General features: G+C 37.8%; 1 protein-coding gene across 1 annotated transcript in view; it reads right to left on the reverse strand.

Moving 5' to 3' along the window:
• Nucleotides 1–22,879, reverse strand: part of LOC103098328 (mucin-2-like) — a 64,375-nt gene extending 41,496 nt beyond the window's left edge. Inside the window, exons 1-3 of the mRNA XM_056820616.1 lie at nucleotides 22,700–22,879; nucleotides 21,973–22,011; nucleotides 17,878–17,994 (exon numbers count right to left, since the gene is read on the reverse strand). The gene's annotated coding sequence lies outside the window, so the exon portion shown is untranslated. The remainder of the gene's footprint in view (nucleotides 1–17,877; nucleotides 17,995–21,972; nucleotides 22,012–22,699) is intronic.
• Between the last annotated feature and the right edge of the window lie 469 nt (nucleotides 22,880–23,348).

A 23,348-nucleotide genomic window follows, 5' to 3' on the forward strand; every position in this document is an offset into this window, starting at 1 on the left:
CTCAGAGTTGTTTTGATTTGCATCTCTCTGATTATAAGAGATGTGGAACACTTCTTCATGTGCTTGTTAATAGTTTTGATTTCTTTATCTGAGAACTGCCTATCCATGTCCATTGCCCATTTATCAATTGGAGAATGGCTTGATTTTTTGTACAATTGATTTAGCTCATTATAAATATGAGTAATTAAACCTTTGTCAGAGGTTTCTATGAAGATTTTTTCCCAATTTGTTGTTTCCCTTCTGATTTTAGTTATATTGGTTTTGTTTGTACAAAAGCTTTTTAGTTTGATGTAGTCAAAATTATTTATTTTACATTTTGTGATTCTTTCTATATCTTGCTTGGTTTTAAAGCCTTTCCCCTCCCAAAGGTCTGACATGTATACTATTCTGTGTTTACCCAATTTACTTATGGTTTCCTTCTTTATGTTTAATTCACTCACCCATTTTGAATTTATCTTGGTGTAGGGTGTGAGGTGTTGATCTATTCCTAGTCTCTCCCACACTGTCTTCCAATTTTCCCAGCAGTTTTTATCGAATAGTGGATTTTTGTCCCAAAAGCTGGGATCTTTGGGTTTATCATATACTGTCTTGCTGAGGTCGCTTTCCCCCAGTCTATTCCACTGATCTTCCTTTCTGTTTCTTAGCCAGTACCAAATTGTTTTGATGACTGCTGCTTTGTAATATAGTTTGAGGTCTGGGACTGCAAGGCCCCCATCATATGTGTTTTTTTTCATTATTTCCCTGGATATCCTTGATCTTTTGTTCTTCCAAATGAACTTTGTTATGGTTTTTTCCAAATCAGTGAAGAAGTATTTTGGTAGTTCAATGGGTATGGCACTAAATAGATAAATAAGTTTGGGTAGGATGGTCATTTTTATTATATTGGCTCGTCCTATCCATGAGCAGTTAATGTTTTTCCAATTGTTCAAGTCTAGTTTTAGTTGTGTGGCGAGTGTTTTGTAGTTGTGTTCATATAGTTCCTGTGTTTGTCTTGGGAGGTAGATTCCTAGGTATTTTATTTTGTCTAAGGTGATTTTGAATGGGATTTCTCTTTCTAGTTCTTGCTGCTGAGCTGTGTTGGAGATATATAGAAAAGCTGATGATTTATGTGGGTTTATTTTGTATCCTGCAACTTTGCTAAAGTTGTTGATTATTTCAATTAGCTTTTTGGTTGAATCTCTAGGATTCTTTAAGTAGACCATCATGTCATCCGCAAAGAGTGATAACTTGGTCTCCTCCTTGCCTATTCTGATGCCTTCAATTTCTTTATCTTCTCTAATTGCTACTGCTAGTGTTTCTAGTACAATGTCAAATAGTAGAGGTGATAATGGGCATCCTTGTTTCACTCCTGATCTTATTGGGAATGCATCTAGTTTATCCCCATTGCAGATGATATTAGCTGTTGGTTTTAGATATATACTGTTTATTATTTTTAGGAATGACCCTTCTATTCCTATGCTTTCTAGTGTTTTTAATAGGAATGGGTGTTGTATTTTATCAAAGGCTTTTTCTGCATCTATTGAGATAATCATGTGGTTCTTGCTAGTTTGCTTGTTGATGTGGTCAATTATGTGGATGGTTTTCCTAATGTTGAACCAGCCCTGCATCCCTGGTATGAATCCTACTTGATCATGGTGAATGATCCTTCTGATCACTTGCTGGAGTCTTTTTGCTAGTATCCTATTTAAGATTTTTGCATCTATATTCATTAGGGAGATTGGCCTATAGTTTTCTTTCTCTGTTTTTGACCTGCCTGGTTTTGGAATCAGTACCATGTTTGTGTCGTAAAAGGAGTTTGGTAGAACTCCCTCTTTGCTTATTATGTCAAATAGTTTGTATAGTATTGGGGTTAATTGTTCTCTGAATGTTTGATAGAATTCACAGGTGAATCCATCAGGCCCTGGGGATTTTTTCTTAGGAAGTTCTTTGATGGCTTGATGGATTTCAATTTCTGATATGGGATTATTTAAGAATTCTATTTCCTCTTCTGTTAGTCTAGGCAGTTTGTATTTTTGTATATATTCATCCATTTCTCCTAAATTGGTGTATTTATTGCCATATAATTGGGCAAAGTAATTTCTAATGATTGCCTTAATTTCCTCCTCATTGGAGGTGCTGTCCCCCTTTTCATCTTTAATGCTGTGAATTTGCTTTTCTTCCTTCCTTTTTTTAATTAGATTGACCAGTACTTTGTCTATTTTGTTTGTTTTTTCAAAGTACCAGCTTCTTGTCTTATTTATTAAATCAATAGTTCTATCACTTTCGATTTTATTAATTTCTCCCTTAATTTTTAGGATTTCTAATTTGGTTTTCTGCTGGGGGTTTTTAATTTGATCGCTTTCGAGTTTTTTCAATTGCATTTCCAATTGATTGATCTCTGCTCTCCCTTGTTTGTTAATATGAGCTTTCAGGGATATGAATTTGCCTCTGATTACCGCTTTGGCTGCATCCCAAAAGGTTTGAAAGGATGTTTCGCCATTGTCATTTTCCTTGATGAAATTATTAATTGTTTCTATGATTTCTTCTTTAGCTAAACGGTTTTGGAGTATCATATTGTTTAATTTCCAATTGGTTTTAGATTTGGTTTTCCATGTACCATTACTAATCATTATTTTTATTGCCTTGTGATCTGAGAAGGCTGCATTCATTATTTCTGCTTTTTTGCATTTGTGTGCTATGTTTCTGTGACCTAATGTATGGTCAATTTTTGTGAATGTGCCATGTGGTGCTGAGAAGAAGGTGTATTCCTTTTTATCCCTATTTATTTTTCTCCATATGTCTATTAATTCTAATTTTTCTAAGATTTCATTCACTTCTTTTACCTCTTTCTTATTTATTTTTTGATTTGATTTATCTAAATTTGATAATGGTTGGTTTAAGTCTCCCACTAGTATGGTTTTATTGTCTATTTCTTCCTTCAATTCTCCTAGTTTCTCCATTAGAAATTTGGGTGCTATATTATTTGGTGCATACATGTTGATTAATGATATTTCCTCATTGTCTAGAGTCCCTTTTAACAAAATATAATTACCTTCCCTATCCCTTTTGATCAGGTCTATTTTTGCATTGGCTTTATCAGATATCATGATTACCACTCCTGCCTTCTTTCTATCAGTTGAGGCCCAGAAGGTCTTACTCCATCCTTTAATTCTGACCTTGTGGGTGTCAACCCGCCTCATGTGTGTTTCTTGAAGACAACATATGGTAGGGTTTTGGATTCTAATCCATTCAGCTATTCGTCTACGTTTTATGGGTGAGTTCATCCCATTCACCTTCAAAGTTATGATTGTCATTTGTGGACTCCCTGGCATTTTGATTGCCTTCCCTAATTCTAACCTTTTCTTCTTCGGCTCTACCTTTTAGTCCAGTGATTTACTTTGAATCAGTCCCCCTTGTCCCCTCCCTTGATGTTTCCCTTTTTAGTCCCTCCCTTTTTGTTCCCTCCCCCTCCCCCCTCTCTTTCCCTCCCTTTTTGTTCTCCCTCTCCCCCTCCCCCCCTTGGTTTTCCCTTCTCCTTACCCTTGTTGGGTAAGATAGAATTCAAGATCCCAATGGATCTGGATGTTTTTCCCTCTCAGAGTTGATTTCCCTGAGATTGAGGTTTAAGTAACCCCCCCCCTCTCTTCCTCTCCTTCTTATAGGAGTTTTCTTCCCCTCCCCTTCCCCTGTGAATCTTTGTGTGAGAACCATTATTCTATTTGGTCTTTCTTTACCCCCTATTTATACATTACATTTTCCCCACATATTAGTATACATAGGTTGATATAAATGTAGTCCTTATAGAAGAGAGTTTGAGTAAAAGAAGATAACATTTTTCCCCTTTCCTTAATATTTACCTTTTCAGGTATTCCTTGCTCTTTGATTTTCGGTATCAAACTTTCCACAGAGCTCTGGTCTTTTCTTTGCAAAAAGTTGGAAGTCTTCTATTTTGTTGAATGCCCATACTCTCCCTTGGAAGTATATAGTCAGTTTTGCTGGGTAGCTGATTCTTGGTTGGAGACCCAGCTCTCTTGCCTTTCTGAAGATCATGTTCCATGCCTTACGATCATTCAGCGTAGAACTTGCAAGGTCTTGTGTGATCCTGATTGGCATTCCTTTATATCTAAATTGTCTTTTTCTGGCTTCCTGTAGGATTTTTTCTTTTGTTTGATAGCTTTGGAATTTGGCAATTACATTCCTGGGAGTTGTCTTTTGGGGGTTTAGTGTAGAAGGTGTTCTGTGAGCTCTGTCAGTGGATGTATTGCCCCCTTGTTCTAGAATCTCTGGGCAATTTTCTTTGATTATATCTTGTATCACCATGTCCAGTTTGGTGTTTATTTCTGGCTTTTCTGGGAGTCCAATTATTCTTAAATTTTCTCTTCTCCCTCTATTTTCCAGATCAGTCACCTTGTTGGTGAGATATTTTATGTTCTCTTCTAATTTCTTGGTGTTTTGGCTTTGCTTTATTAGTTCTTGCTTTAAAGCCTGGTTTTCTTTTACAGTTTGGTCAAACTGGTTTTGTAGATGCGTGAATTTCTTTTGCATCATTTCCCACTTTTCCTCCCAGAGGGCTTCCATCTTTTTGGTCCTTTCTGATTCAAATTCTTCATGGGTTTGTGGAGAGTTTCTATTTCCTTTGGAAGATTTTGGAGAATTTTCTTGTATATCTTCTTCTATCTGCTCTGTATTTTGTATTTTGGCTCCATAGAATGTGTCCAGAGTCGCCCCTTTCTTCTTATTTTTCTTGGTATTTTGGGGCTTCTGTGCTTCTGTGGAATTTGTCATCTCTGAACGTGGAGGATTGGCTTTTCTTGTCTTTGTCTGGTGATCAGTGGCTTTAGTCCTGGGCAGATGTTGGTTCTATGAGCGTTCCCTGGGTTAAACTGAATATGCCTCACTGGAACTGGAATGGAAGGGTCGGACCACGAGGCCACCACACTCTCCCCCTGGCTCGATTTCCGGAAGTTGCCTTCAGAATCCCTGGCCGTGAGGCTGTTTCGTTGGCCTGCGGGGGGATGGGCTGCCGCTTCCCCAAGCTCCGAGAGGACAGACTTTCACTGAGACTTGGATAGCAGGATCCAGCCCGTGAGGCTGTCTTGCCCGCCCTGAGGGTTGCTGTTGTTTTGACCAGCTCTCTGCAGCGGAGGCCCCAGGCAGTAACTTTCACCCGGACCTACCGGCTCTCTGCAGCGGAAGCCCCAGGCAGTAACTTTCACCCGGACTGGGACTTGGGTAGAAGACCCTGAGGGTTGTTGTTCCTCAGACCCTGCTCTCTGAGCCCGGCGTGGCTGCCGCTTCCGGGAGCCTTGGACTCTGCGCTCCTACCCCTGAGGTCCGAGGGATCTCGGGTTCTGGCTTTTAAGGGGAGCCGTACCTTTTGAACCGGGTCCAGGTCCAGGAGGAGGGTTCCCAGGGTCTGTGCTGTTGATCGTTTTGAATTTCGGCGCCTTAGGAGCTTCTAGTTTGAGATCGGTCGGGAAGGGTTTTCCGGAGATCTGAACTTCAGCTTTCTCTAAGCCGCCATCTTAACCGGAAGTCCTGTAGGACTGTTTTTAAAGAAGGAGAACCATAGATGTTCGGAAAAATGATTTTTGTTTTTGTTTTCCTGAATTGATATTTTAAACACCTCAGATTTCTTCTATTTTAGATTTGGAAAGCTGCTATCAAAGATGTTGAGGGAACTTGATTGTGCTGGTCCATGAATTAAAGTTTCTTTAGGAAAATTTATTTATTATTAATATTAATGGCTAGTCATTAATATTAATCTTTACTTACTAAGGAAATAAAATTCCTTGTAATAATGAAATTTAAAAAAAAAAGAAATATAAAAAAGATATTGACTAAATAATTATTAGGGGGTGGTGATCAGTATTTGCACATTATATGACGGCCTCCTTAAAAAACCCAGAGAATCAATGAAAAATTAAGGTAAACAATTAAAATATTCAACTAAGTAATGAGATATTTAACAAAAAACAGAACAATCCTCAATTTTTTGTGTATTACCAACAAATATCAAGGAGGAAAATGTAGGAAAAGAAAACCCATTCAAAATAAATATAGAATTATAAAATAGTGTGAATCCATACATCACAAAGAAGAATTATGTGAATAGGCTGGAGCCAGGATGGTAGATTAGCAGCAGCTACCCAGCTGCACTCTCCTCACATTCCCCTCCATCCAAACAATTCAAAAATAACACATTCAAACAAATTTTAGATATACAGAGCCAACAAAAGATCAAAGTGAGACATATTTCTTTCTTAAGAAAACTTATGAAGTTATAAGGAGAAACCTGTGACTCGGTGGGTGTGGGGCAGATGTGTCCCTAACACACAGAGAGTGGCAACTGTAGGTAAAGGGGCCAGACAACTGATAAGAAAAAGATTAATGGAGTGCTCCCCCTTGATGGCAGTGAGTAGGGATAGCACTGGTTGGCAACTTTGTTGCCCATATTCAGTTCAGAATCACAGTTCCAAGGTGGAAAAGAATATTAGTAGTCCTTCAAAAGGGATCTGGGGCCCTGGTCATAGCTCCAAAGCAAAGTGGAAGGCTAGCTCTTGCAGATGAAGTGCACCAGGAGCCGCTTCCTGGGTAAAGCCCAGAGTTCAGAAGAGGAAAGCAGTGACTATACCTAGTGCAGATTTTCACCATTTTTGAAGCAGAAAAGTCACAGACCTCTAGAATGAGCTCTGAAAAAAACAGCACTTTGAGGCCATGATTTTCCTCCCTCCAGTGAGCAAAGCTCGATTTTTATATAAAGTTCAAAATCAAGAAATGGGCTGGAAAAATTAGCAAACAACAAAAAACGAACTTGATCATGAAATGCTATTATATCAGCAGGGAAAATCAAGAATAATCTCAGAAGAAGACAACAATGTGAAAACTTCAAACAAAACATAGTGAGAGTTGCTACTTATTTGTCCCAAGCCCACTTTTGGAATTTCTGGAAGAGTGAAAGAGAGATAAGATTTATAGAGGGAAAATGGAGAAGAAAACTGTGAAAAGACAATTAACACCTTTATAAAAGGAGCACAGAAATATCAAAGAAAATAAAATAATAAAAACAAAATTGGTGAAATGTAAAAGAAACCTAAAAATTCCCTGAAGTACTCCTTAACAAAAACTGACTAAACATAAAAAGAGGAACAAAAATTCACAAAAGAAAAGAATTCTTTAAAAACCTAAATTGGACGAATCACTAAAGAGGTACAAAATTTCACTGAAGAAAATGATTCTTTCAAAATCATAATCGTTCAACTATAAGCTAATGATTTCTTGAGACATCAAGAAACAGTTCAACAAAGGCAAAAGAATGAAAAGGTAGAAAAAATGTGAAATATTTCATTGGAAAAATGACTGACATGGAAAATAGAGAAGAGATGATTTAAGAATTATTGGATTACATGAAAGCCATGATCAAAGAAAGTGCAAGAGCATAATCTTTCAAGAAATTATCAAGGAAAGATACCTTGTTATCTAAGGAATTGACAGGATTCACTGATCACCTTCTGAAAGGAATTTAAAAATAGAAATTCTCAGAAATATTATAGTCAGAGAAAACACTCAAGGATTCATAAAGAATCAACTCCAATATCATAGAGACACAGTTAGGATTACCTAAGGTGTAGTGGCTTCCAAGTTAATGGAGTAAAGACTTTGGAATATGATATTCTGGAAGGTAAAAGGAGCTAGGTTTCACAACCTAAAATAAACTAGGTTTTACAACCTAAAATAAACAAGCATTCATGGAGAAACCAGAGCTTCATAGAAAATCTGACATTTCAAACAAAAGTCTAAGGAAAAGCATAAAAGAATAACCATGAAAGAGTAACCATAAGGAATTAAAACTTAAATTTTTTATATTCCTATATGGGAAGATGACATAGATAAGTCGTAAGAACTTTATGATTATTAAGGCAGTTAACAGTTTATGTTGGCATTGTGGTAGAGGCATGGAGAGAGAGAGGACTTGTAAACCAAGATGCAAGAAACAAGCTGGGGACCTAACCTGCCTGTCAATCAAGAGGAAGGTTCCAAATGGAATGTTCCCAGGAGTGGCAGTTGGGGGTTTCTGGCCACAGAGAGAAGGAGGAGAAACTTAGCTTTGATTTTGGCTCTCTGGCTCAGGTAGATAAGCTGGCCAGAAGAAACTGTGACAGAGAGAGGAGAAAAAGGAGAAACTTGGCTTTTGGAGCTGGTTGTCTCTTTGAGAGTTGAGCTGGCCAGGAGTAACTGAGAGACTTTGAACTTTGTTTTGTCTCTGGGCTTAATCTGAGAGACCTTGCTGACTTTGTGAAGAAGTAGAAAGAAGATTTTAAACAGCTGTTGTCCTCCATATCTCTAACTGTCTTAGAATCACGGTTTGTGAATGGACTACTTTCTCAAACCATCAAATTCTCCCTCATTATAGATTAGGGAAAACCTTATTTCTCTTACCTCAGTTTTCTATCTTGTTATCCCAATAAACCCCTTGACTTGAAAAAGTAAAAGAAAAGAATATCTTTATAGTTTACTCAAGGGGAAGGGAAGAAGCCAAAAGCTTCAAAAAGAACTGGGAGGTGAGGGAGGCAGGAAGGAGAGGGTTGGAGAAAGGAGGGAGTGAAAGGAAGGAGGAGGTTAGAAAGATATACTGATCCATCAGCCTCAGTAGAGATTCAGTAGGGAAACCCCAGAGCATTCCCCAGTTCCCCTGTGTGGCAGCATCCCTGTACTAGCATCCCTCAGCATTTCTCATTCCTACCTCCATTACTACCAAGCAGTTTTAGGTTCCCCTCTAGCAGTTCTTTAGTAAGCCAGCGTACATCCAGTTAGTTCAACCAGAAACAGTTTCCTCAGTTTACTTTTTCTATTTCAATTGGCACCCTTAGTCTGACTGTACCCGGCAATCCCACAGGCAGGAAAGAATAGATAGACAAAAGATGTTTAAACAAGTGGTTTTTGCAATAGTGGTCATGGCAGCCATTACCTGCTTTGGGGTTTACCACATTGTATATAACAGGATAACCCATATGGTAGTAGATACTATAGAGTACGTTGGCAATGTTTCAATGAATGTTTTACAAATGCCATTTTAACATGAATTGGTTCTCTGGCAAGTCCTGGCACAAGTATATGTAATCTTTATGGCTGTGTTGCATCCTCTAACCCAAGTGAAGAAAGTTTTCAGATTCATGGTTACCCTTAAGACAGAGAAAATTATAGCCATTGATAACAACTTAGACAAGATGATTTAGTCAGTATTTGAACAACTGATCAAGAAAAAAGGTCTAGAACTAGTTATGAGTAAGGACAATGGGCAAACAGAGAATGCACCTCAGGAAAATGAGGGTGGCAATGGAAATGAAAATCAGGCTGCTAATGACCCTGAGAAAATCTGTCCCTGGAAGGAAGTTGCCAAGCTAACTGCTAATTCTGGTGTGATTCACTCAAAAGTCCATAGACAATTTACTCCTCAGGAACTTGAGTCCATTAAATGGCATTTCTCAAAATTTGTGGACAATCCTTTTCAATCCCACAAGGAGCTTAAAGGGGGCACTCAGGATTTTTGATCCAGACTTCGATGATGTAGAATTTCTGCTATCAGAACTGTTCAGCCCCCATGAACAAAGGCAGTTTTTGGAGAAAATTAGGTCTGAGAGCAATTTGACCAGCTGGCCAACAGTAGATCAAAGAGGGGATTATGGACTTTGCAAATCCAACTAGCATGTCCTATCTGAGAAAATACAGAGAGGATTTGCTGCAAGCCGTTAAGCAATGTTGTTCCCAACGGAATGCATGGGTCAAGTTTGGCAAGGTCAGGCAGGATTAAGGGGAACATGCTGCCACACACATACATAGACCATCTGTCAAAAATAGCAGAGTCAATCTTAGGGCTAGAAGCCATCAGTAAAGAGAGAACTGGCCATGTTCATAGACAATTTCTTAGGGGAAGCACATCCAATTTGAGAATATTTTTCAAGAACTATTTCCTTAGATATGACTCAGTTTCCCTAATTGAATTGAGAGAGGCTGCAGGTTACCTATTTGAAAGCAATTCATAACAGAGTAAAGAAGTTCAAGACCTGAAAGATAAGTTAGAGAGGACTGAAAAGGATTTCAAAGAAAAGGAAATTGAAGAAATTATATTTTTGAACACAATTAGGACATACACAAAACCTAGAACTAAGAAGAAACCTAGTTACCAGGCAAGATCAGTGCAAAAAGAAACTAGGGAGTGTTTCTTTTGTCACCAGAAAGGGCCTTTGATAAGAAACTGCTTTTTGAAGAAGAAACATGAGAGTAATAACAGAGACAAACATAATGCAGAAACTAGATACAAGAAATCCACTTACCGTTCACACTGCAAGTTAAAGTCCTCACAGCAAGCTCCTGATTTGAGTGAAATGCAAAATGCTATAAAAACTGGAGCAAAGCCAAAGTATTCAGATGTGGTTAGAAGAGAATTATGAAGCCAGGCCCATAGTGACACTTGGAGGTAGAAAAAAATAATAATGAGGCTGCAGATAAAAATAGTAGAAAAAATTGGGGAAATAGTGTGAAATTGGTGCAAGAAAATGACTCTGTGAATGATAGCCATTGCAATAAAGCAAAAGGAAGGCAGAGCCAGATTAAAGACAATGAGGCAGAAATTAATGAAATAACATCTCAAGTTGCAAATGAGATGAGAGACTTTGATAAGACCTGTATAGTAACCACACAGGAAAAGTCTGTAAAGGAAATCATATCATTCCTTGACAACTTTTTCCAGTGTAGAATAGATAATGGTATTGAATTGTGCAAAAGAAAAAGAAAGAGTCACAAGAACTCAAGAAAAAGTTAGTGACTAATACAGAAAATCATAATTTCAATTCCCTAAAGGTTACTGTTGCTAAATATGACAAGGCTCTAGAAAAATTCACAGATGAAGTCCCACCTAACTTAGTTAATTCTACCAAGAGCTTTATGGCAGAAGTACCCTCAGAAATGACATCTAATTTGAATCCAGAAGCTAGCACCTTCCATCCAGTACTGAGTGATTTAGTTAAAGAAAAACTAACTCATAATGAAGCTGAAATCACTTAAGAAAATAATTATCATCCTCAAAGTAGTGGAGGTGACATTCCAGTTAAATTTGAAAAGAAGGATGGAATGGAATTCTTATCAACTGGAATAACCACCATGGATTCAAAAGACAGGCTTGAAGCCAGCATTCTAAGGGGCAAAGGGATATCCAGCCAAAGCTACTGCGGTGGTTTAGGTTCATGTTCCATTGAAGACTTCATTGGGAATGGATCAAATCAAAAGAATTAACTGAGTTACATAGGCAGCTGGCAGATGGTAGCAAAGACAGGAGTACTAATTTGGTGGCAATACACTCTTTACTACACACAGACCAGAACCATATATATAGATTAAAGTGGGAAAGAAAAGCCATATGGCTCTCTTACATACTGGTGCTTCAAAGTCTGTCCTAAAGACATGTCCAGGGGATACCGACATAGGGGGTATGGTTTTTGTAGCTGGAGCAACGGGACAAACACAACGGGTCCCTGAGCTCAAAAGCACAATGGTTAAATTAGGTTCTCTCACCATAGATCATACCTTCTTGTTGATTCCATCATGCCCAGACAATCTTTTAGGACTAGATGTTTTGTGCAATATACAAGCAACATTACAATGTGAAAAATCAAATCTGGGGAAATTTATTTGCATCTAGCCAAGAATTCACTGAAGCACTATTCGTTGTTATACTTAGAATTGTTGTATACTTATTATATAGAAATGTTGTATACTTATACAACTTGAGGAAGAACCTGAAAAGATTCAAGTCGTGACTTCTATGTATGACATACCCACAGATAATATGACAGGGGTTGTTTGCAAAACACCAAAATGATGTGGGTCAGATTAAATCGATTACTCCTGTTAGGATTGAGGTCAGGGAAGGGATACCACCTAAGATTCTGCAATACAAGTTGAGTAGAGAAGCAAGAGAAGAGATAATACCCATTATAAATAGCTTGCTTGAGCAAGGTATATTGAGACCTATGGTATCTGAATACAATAGTCCAATATTAACCATTAAAAAGAATAAGCTAAATGAAGATGGCATTCCTGAATGGAGATTTGTGATGGATTTAAGGGCTGAGAATAATTTCATTAGGAAGAGATATACCGTAACACCATCTCCAAATGATATTATAATTCAGATACCTGCAGAAGCTAGGTGGTATACAGTGTGAACCTGAACAATGCTTACTTCACTATACCGTTACACCACGATTCTCAAAATATTTTTGATTTCCAATGGGGGCAAAATCCAGCTGTGCTATACTAGATTAGTGCAAGGTTGTTGTGAGTCTGTTTCAATATTTTGTCAACTGTTGCAAAGAGATGTAGCTATCATAACTTTCAAACACAGCAAATTGATACACTGTGTGGATGATTTGTTGCTAGCATCTCCTGACCCTAAAACTTATTTAGAAGATTCAAAGAAATTGTGAATAGAACTTTATACCAGGGCACATAAAGTTTCTAAAAAGAAGATTCAATGGGTCCTACCAACAGTTGAATATTTAGGATTTGTCCTAAAATCTCAAATGAAAGGATAGCAGACATACAGAAGCTAGGCATCCCTAGAACTAAGAAAGAATTTAGAGATCTTCTGGGGGTTGCTGGTTTCTCGAGGCAGTAAATAGTGGGTTATTCTCATATTTCCAAGTGCTTGACTGATTTGACAAAGAAAGACATCAAAGAACCATTGCAAATGAATAAGGAACATTCACATGCTTTGTCACAGTTGAAGGGAGCTAATCTATCAGCTCCAGCTTTGGGAATAGCTAATTATAAGAAAGAATTCCACTTTTACGTCCATGAAGCAAAAGACATCGCTTCTGGAATGTTAGCACAGTATTTTCAATTGAATCTAAGGGCTATTGTGTTTCACAGTTCTATCCTTGACACAGTTGTACAGGGCATGGTGCATTGCCTCAGGAGCATAGTAGCTACAGCTGCAATAATCAAGAAGTCTTCTGACATAGTACTGGGATGTAAATTGCATGTGTATTCTGCACACCAAATTGAAAAACTGTTATGGTCGCAGAGTACGCATTCATTCACCGATGCAAGAATATCCCAGTATGAAGTCATTTTGTTAGGCAATGATGACATCACAATTCATAGATGTGCACTGTTGAACCCAGCAACTCTAATCCCTGATTTGCCAATGGGTGGAGAAGTATTGCATGATTGTGATCAGATAGTAGAACTCCTGCATAGGCCAAATGAACGCCTGAAAGATACACCTCTTATTGATCCAGAAATGGAGTTATACACAGATGGGTCCTCCTATGTTCGTGATGGGAGAGAAATTCTCAGGGGCAGCGGTTGTTGACTATGACCAAACGCTTTGGCATGCATTGTTGCCAAGTCATGTCAGAGCCCAGGGAGCCAAGCTTAAGGCTCTGCTCATGGCCCTGGAATTAGCTAGGGGGAAAAGAGCTAATATATTTCTGGATTCACATTATGCTTTCTCCACTGTACATTGGTCATCATACATATGGAAAAACAGGTTATAAAACTTCAGCTGGGAAACCAATTGCACATGGCAATCTGATAGATCATATTATAAGTGCTATAGACTTTCCTAAGAAGGTGGCCATAATCCATTGTAAGGCACACACTCATGGAAAGGACAGGGTATCCCTAGGGAATGACAGAGCAGACATAACATCAAAGTATGCTGCTAGGTTCGGTCCCCACCTTGTGTTGAATTTCTCTCGGATTGAAAGGCATAATCTCACTGAAGCCTATGACAGAGAAGAGATACAATCATGGAAAGAGCAGATAGGTGCTAAACTGATCAAAGGCGTCTGGATCGCTCGGTTAACCTATTCTCCTAAACCTATTATCAACATCTATGCACCGTAATTCATGCAAAGGGACAATACAATACGGAGTAGAAGGGGTTCTGAATACCATTAAAGAGATATTGGACAGCACCAGGAATAACTAAAATGCCATTAGAACTTGTCAGGCATGTGAGACATGCAGGAGATAAAATCAAAGACATTTTAAGAGTGTTGCATTGGGAGGCAGACCACTCAGTTATATGCCTTTCCAGTGTATTCAAATTGATTATATCAACATGCCTAAGGAAAAAGGATACAAATATGTATTGGATAGTGGATAGACTGACTAGATAGGTTGAAACATGTCCATACAAGAAAAGTGATACTGCTAGAGTAGTGAAATTTCTATTGAAGAAGATTATACCTAGACATGGCATTCCCAGTACCATTGGCTCGGACAAGAGGTCCCACTTCACTTCCCAGGTTCTACAAGAAATCTATAAGGATTTGGGGATTAAATGCAATTACCATTCAGTTTATCGGCCCCAAAGTTCCAGGCAGGTCGAATGGATGAACAAAGAGTTAAAAACACAAATAGGTAAACTCTGTTCAGAAACACATTTAAAATGGACAGATGCTTTGCCTCTTGCTTTGTTCAACATTAGATCCAGGCCTAGGACTGACCTGCACATATCACCTTTCAAAATGCCGTATGGTCAGCCTCTTTGGCATGGTAGAACAGTAAAGCCACCTTACTTGTCCATGTTAAGAGGGGAATGTGTTCTTCCAGAATACTTAAAACAGATACAATGTAGGATTGAAGAACTAAGGAAACTGGGTTTGCTTGTGCAAAAAACATCCCTAGATTTTTCATTGCACAACATAAAACCAGGTGAAAAAGTTTATGTCAAGAACTTTAATAGAAAATCTCCTACAGAACCAAGATAGATCAGACCTACTACAGTCATAATGACAACCCCAGCGTCTATAAAAGTTGATCAAAAGATCCATGGTTCCATGATCCACATGTGAAAGTGCATCACCCCATAATACTGAGTAGCCCTAGGAAAAATAATTGATAAGCAAATGCAGTCCCTACCAGAAACACAGGAAAGCACATGAATACCTGCCATCAGAATACAGTAGAGAGAGCCCTGCACAAGTTAAAATAATGAAAGGATAGCACCCTGAAATTATACAGCCAGTAACACAGTAATATGAAAGGAAAACCTTACATTTGAAAGAGTAGCAGCCACAAAGAAACAAAGCCTCTATATAAGTTATAAAATAGTCTCTGCCTGACATTGTAACAAAACGAAAAGAACTATCTCCAAGTTCTACATACAATAACCATCCAGGGACTACATACAGTAATCATATGATAAACCTCCTTGAAGAAAAAAAATTGATATCATTATTCTTACCAAAGTCTTAAAAACCTATGCATAATGCTTATCCCCATGCATGAAGAAAAACACAAGTTGACCTAACTTGCAAATCTGAAGTACAAATGCAAAAAGCTTACCCCCATGCATGAAGAAAATCATATGTTATATTACTTGCATACACATAAAATTGATACATTTGGGCACTCATGAAAATTTCCTCTTACTTCCATACAAAAGTAACTTTTCACTCTTACTAGCACGCATATGTAAAAAACTAACTTGCACACATGTTTGTGGTTTGTTCATGTGTTCCCAGGTTCCTGATTTGAAGAACACAAGTCTTCAATCAAGTGATGGAAGACAGAAGAGTGATATGTTGACCAGAGAGAATGGAAGTTTCTATAGGCAACATGAATGGACATGGAAGGACTTTGGAACATTGAAATTTTGGAATTTTGGCCATGAATAAGTGTAAGACTATGTCATACATGTAAACACCCATATTGCATGCACATCCTACAAAGCAAAGTAAGATACATCCATGGGATGAGTAAGTATACAACATGCATGACAACAAAAGACACACTGATGAGAAATTTCTGTGGGAAATTCAAACAGATAGTAATATCCTTTTCTGCATGAGTTTGCACAGAAATTTAGAATGATGTACATATGTAAACCTGTACTGTGTTACTAATTGACTAACGAGCTAACTTTTTAGAGTAAGTTCATTAATAGTCTAACTACTAACATTAGTAATAGCCTATTGAATTTGTTTAAGGCTTAAGAAAGTAAACATAGAAGTTCTGAAGCAGGGAAGTTATATTGTATTATGATTGTAAGTTAGCATTTGTTAGTGATAGGAAATTTTACTTAGTGAATTTATAGACATTAGGAATTAGAATATTTGCATATTCTTAATGTTAGTGGAATTGTTGAGATGATTTGGAAATTGTTACTTGCTTTGTTATTGTCAAACTATGTTCATGTAATTCCCCTACCCAAATCATTTTCCTATAACCCACACTTAGCTTAGCATTTAGATTGATAGACCAGCTAAGATGAGTTTAGGATTTTGTTATTGGGGGAGGGGGGTGGTAAGAGTATATTTCAGATAGGAAAGAGTTAAGATAGATAGATGAAATTATTAAGGTAAGTATCACTGAAAAATGCAAGTTGTATTTTTTGCTAATAGAAGCGGGGGGGTTGAGGTAGAGGCATGGAGATAGAGGGGACTTGTAAGCCAAGATGCAAGAAACAAGGTGGGGACCTAACCTGCCTGTCAATCAAGAGGAAGGTTCCAAATAGAATGTTCCCAGGAGTGGCAGTTGGGAGTTTCTGGCCACAGAGAGAAGGAGGAGAAACTTGGCTTTGATTTTGGCTCTCTGGCTCAGGTAGTTAAGCTGGCCAGGAGAAACTGTGACAGAGAGAGGAGAAGAAGGAGAAACTTGGCTTTTGGAGTTGGTTGTCTCTTTGAGAGTTGAGCTGGCCAGGAGAAACTGAGAGACTTTGGACTTCATTTTGTCTCTGGGCTTAAGCTGAGAGACCTTGCTGATTTTGTGAAGAGGCAGAAAAAAGATTTTAAACAGCTGTTGTCCTCCATATCTCTGCCTTAGAATCACAGTTTGTGAATGGACTACTCTCTCAAACCCTCAAATTCTCCCTCATTATAGATTAGGGAAATCCTCATCCCTCTTACCTCAGTTTCCTATCCTGTTATCCCAATAAACCCCTTGACTTGAAAAGGAAAAGAGTATCTTTATAGTTTACTCAAGGGGAAGGGAAGAAGCCAAAAGCTTCAAGAAGGACTGGGAGGTGAGGGAGGCAGGAAGGAGAGGGTTGGAGAAAGGAGGGAGTGAAAGGGAGGAGGAGGTTAGAAAGATATACTGATCGATTAGCCATCAGTAGGGATCAGTAGGCTAACCTCAGAGCATTCCCCAGAGCAGTTCCCCTGTGTGGCAGCATCCCTGTACTAGCATCCCTCAGCATTTCTCATTCCTACTTCCATTAACTACACCAAGCAGTTTTCAGGATTCCCTCTAGCAGCTCTCTCTAGTCACAAGCTAGCCAGAGTAGTCATTAAAAAAGAAATAATTTCCTCTGTTTACATTTCTGTATATCAGCATGTGTATCAATCTATGATATTGGAATGATTTCCAAAAAAGAATGAAGGGATGATAAAGAGGGATGCACTGGAAGAAGAGGGAGGGAAAAGAGGTAGAATGGGGGAAAATTTTCACATAATGTACAAAGAACATGTTTTACATTGGTGGGGACAAGTATAAATTTTATGTATCATAAATAATATTTAATGCATATTATGAATTTATATGTTTTATAAATTAACAAAATTATTTTTAAAAGAGCTATTCCCCAGTTGAGAAATGATCAAAGAAAATGAATAGGCTATTATATGTATACACCCAAACAAATAAAAGAAATAACAAAATCCCCCATGAGTCCTTCATCCAAAGGCTGCTATCACAGCAAATTTTAGGACAGAAAGTAATACGACAGAGGAAATTGTCAAATCTTACAACAACCTAATGACAAATTTCCCCCATCAGTGATTGTCCTGTTCTCAGACTATGAAGATGACTGCATATCTCAAAATTGAAAACAAGTGCCCAAAGCAAGGATAAATACCAGTATAATAGAAAGAAAATATATTTTCTTACCTATAGAATATACAATGGATTCACGAATCAGGAGGCCACTAGTCAGTGATGTCTTGATGTCTCCTGGTGCTCCATGGTCGGGGATATGGTTGACAGCTCCTACACCAACCTCACTTCCTAGAAGAATAAATGAGAACATATATCTCAGCCACAGGAGTGGGTGTAGAAAGGACAATATGTTGTCCCCATATATTCTGAAGGAAATACCATTTGATATGTGCTCTTTCCTTCATCCTTCACCCAGCAGGGAATATCTCTAGTATTCCCATTGTTTCATTTTGTTTACAAACTCTCCTCATCTACTGGCAGCTTTCCTTCAACCCCAAATGAAAAACCGCCTTCATTTTGTCCACCTGTCCCTGATAAATATCATTTCCTTTCTCTCTTCCCATTTGTGACTGAAATTTTTGAGAATGCTATCTATAAAAGGTGCTTCTACTTCCCTTCTTCCTACTCTCTTTTTAACTACAGTCTGGTTTTCAACCTCATCATTCAAATGAAATTGCAAAAATCTCTTAATGGCCTTCTTCTTAATCTTCATTCTTCTTAAGCTTTCTGCACTCCTTGATACCCGAATTCTCTAATTTTGATAACAAAACTCTCCTGGTTGTCCTAGGACTTCTCTGATTATCCTGTTTTAGTCTCATTTACTGTATTACGTCCTTAGTGTAGGTGCCCTATAAGGTTTTGAACTGGGCCTTTCTTCTCTTCTTCTATGGGGTTTCACTCAGTGCTCATAAACTCACATAAATTTATTTATCATCTCTTTTCTGATGAGTCTCAAATCAGGCCATCCATCCTTAAACTTTGTGGTGACCTCCAGATTTACAACTCCTATGGGACAAATGCCTGTTGGAAATTTTGAATGGGGCATCTTAAAGAAATCTTAAACTCAACATGTCCAAAACTTAACTCATTACCTCCCTCTCAAAACTTTCTGACTCTTCCCAATGGCTATCCAGGGTATCACTCTCCTCCCAAATCTCCCAGGCTCACAAGCCTGGTCATCATTCTTTTAAAATAAAACCCTTACTTTCTGCTTTATTAGCAACTCTAAGACAGAAGGGCAAGGAGTAGACAGCTAGGCCATTCCTGACTGCTCACCCTCCAAACCACCATATCCAATCTGTTGACAAGATCTATAGATTTTGCTTTCATCACATCTCTCCTAGATTCCCTGTCTCTCATACTTCCTCACTAATGCCTCAACTACTGCAGGAGTTTTCTGGTCCCTGTCCCAAGTCCCATCCCATTCCACTCTCTCCTCCATTCAATGGACAAAGTAATTTTCCTAAAACCCATATCTAATCATGTCATTGTCATATTCAAGAAATAAGTCCCAATTGCTTCAAGGAGAAAATACAAAATCCCATTTAGCAATCAAATCCCTTCTTAACATGCTCCAACTTTTTTCTCATATTCTTCTTATTCCCTTACACCTCCTTTCTCCAGTGACATCTTTTTGTTCATCCTTGCACTCACTTTGCTATCTCAACTCACCTTTGGCCATTTTTTTAAATCTTCCTATATTAAGGTATAAGGTTAGGTTTGAACCCAGGACTACCTATTCTCTAGGTCTTCCTCTCTTCCACTGAGCCAGCTAGCTGCCCCAGTCTCTTTTGCTTTTAAAGCTCTTCTTAAATGTCATCCAACTTTAGAGAGAGAACTGATGAATTCTGAGAGCAAACTGAAGCAGATGTTTTCAATTTTCTTCATTTTTGTTGCTCTTTTCCCCACAACATGATTCATGGTGAAATGTTTTGCATGACTTTATATGGATAATACGTATTTTATCTCTTGCCTACTCAGTCTGTGAGGGAGGTAGAAATTTTGGAACTGAAAATACATTTTTTTTAAAGTGGTTTTCTTTTTAGTTCCTTCAATTTCTTTTTTTCTTCCCTTATTGCAAAAGGTAGCATTTCTAGCACAATATAAAACAATTATTATGATAATTCATAATAATTGCTTCATCTCTAATCTCATTGGAAAGGCTTCTAACTTATCCCCATTGCACATGATAGTTGCAAACAGAACTAAACCATCAGGTTTTAGATCGATACTACTTGTCATTTTAAGGAAATATTCATTCTTATGCTTTCTCCTATTTTTAATAGGAATGGGTGTTGAATCTTCTCAAAGGTTTTTCCAGCATCTAATGAGAAAGTCCTGTGTTTTATGTTCATTTTGTTATTGATCTGGCCAATTATGCTGAAAGTTTTCCTCATATTAAACCAGTTTTGTATTCCTGATATTAATCACAACTGGCTATGCTGAATCATCTTTGCTGTACTTACTGGAGTTTCTTTGCTAATATTATATTTAAGATTTTTACAACAAGGTTCATTCAGGAAATTGATCTATAATTTTCTGTTTTGCTCTTCCTGGTTTAGATCAGCACCATATTAGTGTCACAAAAAGCATTTGGAAATACTCCTTCTTTTGCCTATTTTGCTTTAAAATGTTTATTTAGTATTGGGAGTGACTGCTCTTGAAATTTTTGAGAGAATTCCCTTGCTGCAATCATCTGGCTGGGGAGGGGGGTTGTTCCTTGGGGAGTTCTTTGACACCTTTAGCAATTTATTTTTTTTCCAAAATGCTATCATTTAAATATTCTATTTCATCATTTGCTAACCTAGGAAATTTGTATTTCTGTAAATATTCATCCATTTCCACTAGATAGTCCACTAGAATACTTTTATTTTCATATACTTGGGGGTAAAATAGCTACTACTGATTTGCTTTAATTTCCTCTTCATGTATGGTGAAGTCATGTTTTATAAACTTTTCATACTGGTAGTTTGATTTTCTTCTTTACCTTTTGAATCAAATTAACCAATGTTCTATGCTATATGGAACAGGTGTTTTGTTTGTTTGTTTCATAAAACCAAATCCTAGTTTATTAGTTCAGTAACTCTCTTATTTTCAATTTTATCAGTTTCTCCTTTGATTTTTAGGATTTCCAATTTGAACTTTATTTAGAGATTTCTGTTTTGTTCTATTTATACTTGTTTTAGTTGCATGCACAAAGATCTGATTTTCTCTATATTTTTACTATAAGGCATTTACATTTTATATCACAGCCTTAACCCACCCTCTCTCTTCAAGGTAATTATATATTGTTCCTCCTCTTACAATGTATAATTTTAATGTGTCCTTCTCCATTTGTTGGCTATGGGAGACTTCACCTCCCATAGCTATGACATTGCACAAGCTGTCTTCTATACCTGGAATGCTCTCCCTTTCCTCCCCTCCAACTCAGAGGCCCCCACCCTTTAAAGGTCAAGATTCAGCTCCAGCACCACCTTCCACATGAAACCTTTCATGATTTCCTACATTCTTCCTCCCTACCTATCTTGTTAATTGTATTTATTCTTAGTTTATATTCAACATATATTCATCTCTGTAGTTGTTAGCCTTGTTAGAATACATGGATCTTGTAAGAAGGTATCATTTCATTCTTTGTCATATCTGACACCTGAGAATGTGTCTCTCCTGCCCTCTGCAATTCCTGTTTCATGTCTTTATGGATGTTAGATTTAATTGAACGTTTCCAGGGAAGAATAAGTTAAGCATTAGTTTATTCCTACCTATAATGCCAGAGGATCATGACAACTGAGCAAGACACATGGTTAGAGAGAGTGTAGTTATTGAAGGAGCAGAGGATTAAAAACATTACTAATGAAAACTATTGGGCAACTTTGGTGAATGAAGAATATAAGGGAGAGCCACAAGTCTCTCTGGAATGTTGGGAGATCCCCTGAATGTAGCAGATTACAAAGACCACAAGGTCTGACTCTTAATCTTGAACAAGAAAGAGATAGGGACAGCCTGCTTTCCCAGGCCCATGGGATAATTTTCTCTTTTGAACTATTTATATATTTTGAGTTGCAAAAAGAAAATAGACAAATGAGTAAATGGAGTCTAAACTTTAGCCATATCTAATAGTGTATCTAATTCTGAATCCCTAACAACACTTTTAATCCTCTGCCCTACATTACTCCCTTCCGAAAAGATGAAAAAATCTTTCATTGTAGTCCCATTAAAGAGATATAAATATAGATAATAAAGTAGAGAATAAAGAAATCTAAAACTCACTCTTTGTTGATCTGATTCCTGGCAGCTTATGTTGATACCCTGTAGTTTGAGAAGGGAAAGAAAAGAAAAAAAGAAAAATTCAGAGGGAACAAGTGCTAGAGAGAAGCTGAGGGCAGGGAAGGAACAAGGGAAGAAACAGCAGATGAAAGGAGGGAAGACGAGAAGAGAATAGCAGAGGGGAAAAAGAGAATAGGACAGAAGAGACATAAAGACAAGATTTTGGGAGATACAGAAAAGAAAGGCCAAAAAGGAAAGAGAAAAGAGAGGGAGAAAAGATAGAAGAAATATAGAAAGGTGAGAGAGGGGGGGGGGAGAGAAAGAAGGAGAGAGAGGGAAGGAAAGATAGAGGGGGGAGAGGGAGGAAGAGAGTTTGAGTAGGGTATCTCTTTGTGGACAAAAAGGTTAAAGGAGTAATGGAGAGGAGTTGGTTTGGGACCCATAGGAGGAAAATGGTGCTTCAGCATTCAAGTAGAAGGGACTCATGGCATAATTCTTTGTTGAAGGAATCTAAATACAATCCAGTCTCTTCTGATCTTGAGAAGTGACCTCCCCATGTCTTCATAGTTTGTCACCACTTTGAGGGCCAGGGCTCCCAGGAGTGAGAGAGAAACCATGAAAACAAAGGAGATCCAAAAGGAAAGAAGAATTTGGGGCAGGTGAGTTGTTTTCTGGAAAGGGAACCACCCAGAGAAAGAGAGGCATATATCCCAAAAGTCAAGCTATTTACCATTGACAATGAGGCTATCATTGTCTATAACCAGGTGTTTTAGCTTTCTTCTACAGAGCTGCTCAGTCAGCTCCCAGTAAACCACCTTTTTGTCCAGGACATGATTGGAGGAGTCCTTCTTGAAAGTGCAGAGTATATCCACTCTGGTAGCTATCCTGTTCCTCAGAGACCTGGAAATTAATGTTTCAGTCAAGTAACGGTTTCAAACAGTACTTCCTAGGAGTCACATGAGCTATATAAAGGATAGTTCCAAACTGATTTTAATGTGCTAGCTTATTAATTTAAAAAGTAATATATATACATATATATGTATATGTTTTTCTGAGCCAAAATGCAGGCAATAGGGACCGTGATGATGTATAATTTAGTGGCTTCAGAAATTTCCTTTTGAGTTGGACACCACTGGTTTAGTTTCTGAAATTTAGTTATTCAGAGAACACTCTTGAGAGAAGTGGCTGACTTGGAATAAAGGTTTAGAGATGATTGTAGATTTAAAGTTGAAAAGGACATTGGAAGCCATCAAATTCAGCCCTCTCAGTTTATAGAGGAAAGAAATGGAGGCTAAGGCAGATTATGTGACTTGCATAGCATCACACATCTGGTAAGTGTCTAAGAGAAAATTTGAACTGTTCTTTCTGATTCCAAACTT

Source organism: Monodelphis domestica, chromosome 3, assembly GCF_027887165.1.
Source record: "Monodelphis domestica isolate mMonDom1 chromosome 3, mMonDom1.pri, whole genome shotgun sequence".
Taxonomy (NCBI): domain Eukaryota; kingdom Metazoa; phylum Chordata; class Mammalia; order Didelphimorphia; family Didelphidae; genus Monodelphis; species Monodelphis domestica.